The following is a 958-nucleotide window of genomic DNA, read 5'->3' on the forward strand; positions in this document are numbered from 1 at the left end:
TGTGTCATTTTATTGGAGGTTAGCAGCGCGTTCAAAGAAATATACTGTTTACCAGACCTGCCCCATCTTATGTGGCCAAAAGCCCTCTTATAGTCAACGAACATACCCATGAACATCCTGGAGGGGTTAGTCTCTACCGACTCTGTGAGCTCGCACATGGCGGTCTCAGTGGACTTATCCTTAACAAAACAGTGCTGGATCGCAAAATGGGGGCCGTAAATCTCCTTAGTCTGTCCAATCATGAGCCTCTCCAGAATTTTACCCATGACAGGCAGCAAGCAAACTGGCCTGTAGGACATCTGAGGGTGGCTTGTTCCCCGGCTTCCTCAAAATTACCAGATTACCTTTTCTCCATCTCAGGAAACACAGCTTTATATATATACTGAGAAGAATGTCCGGTCTAACTTTGTGTAATACTCTGACCATCTCGGGCCCGGTTGCCCTTTTCTTCATTGGCTTGCCCACTAATCTCTCCAGTTCAACTGGATCAATCATCCGTGTTATCTCATGCAAACCAATTCTCTTTCTTGCATCATTTAATCTGTCCGGCTCATCATCGTCCGGAAAGGTGTGCCGGATAAACTCATTCACACTGTTGCCCCAGTCATTCGTACACTCACCCTGTGCAGTGATCAAAGCAGGATCAAAAAGCGACGTTGCTATGAACGCTTGGCCGCCACAAGCCAGTTATCCCTGTGGTAACTTTTCTGACACCTCTTGCTAAAAACTCATTAAAGCCAAAAGGATCGATAGGCCCCGCTTCTATGCGATCGATAGGCTTCTATGCGTACTGAACATCGGGATCAAGCCAGCATTTGTCCTATTGCTCTAGGCTAGGTTTCTGTCCTAGCTGAGCTGACCTTAGGACACCTGTGTTATTATTTGACAGATGTACCGCCCCAGTCAAACTCCCCGCCTGGCAGTGTCCTCGAATCGGGTCGCGCGAGAGACGTAACGG

This window comes from Nicrophorus vespilloides, unplaced genomic scaffold, assembly GCF_001412225.1.
Source record: "Nicrophorus vespilloides isolate i.1.1-1 unplaced genomic scaffold, Nicve_v1.0, whole genome shotgun sequence".
Taxonomy (NCBI): Eukaryota; Metazoa; Arthropoda; class Insecta; order Coleoptera; family Silphidae; genus Nicrophorus; species Nicrophorus vespilloides.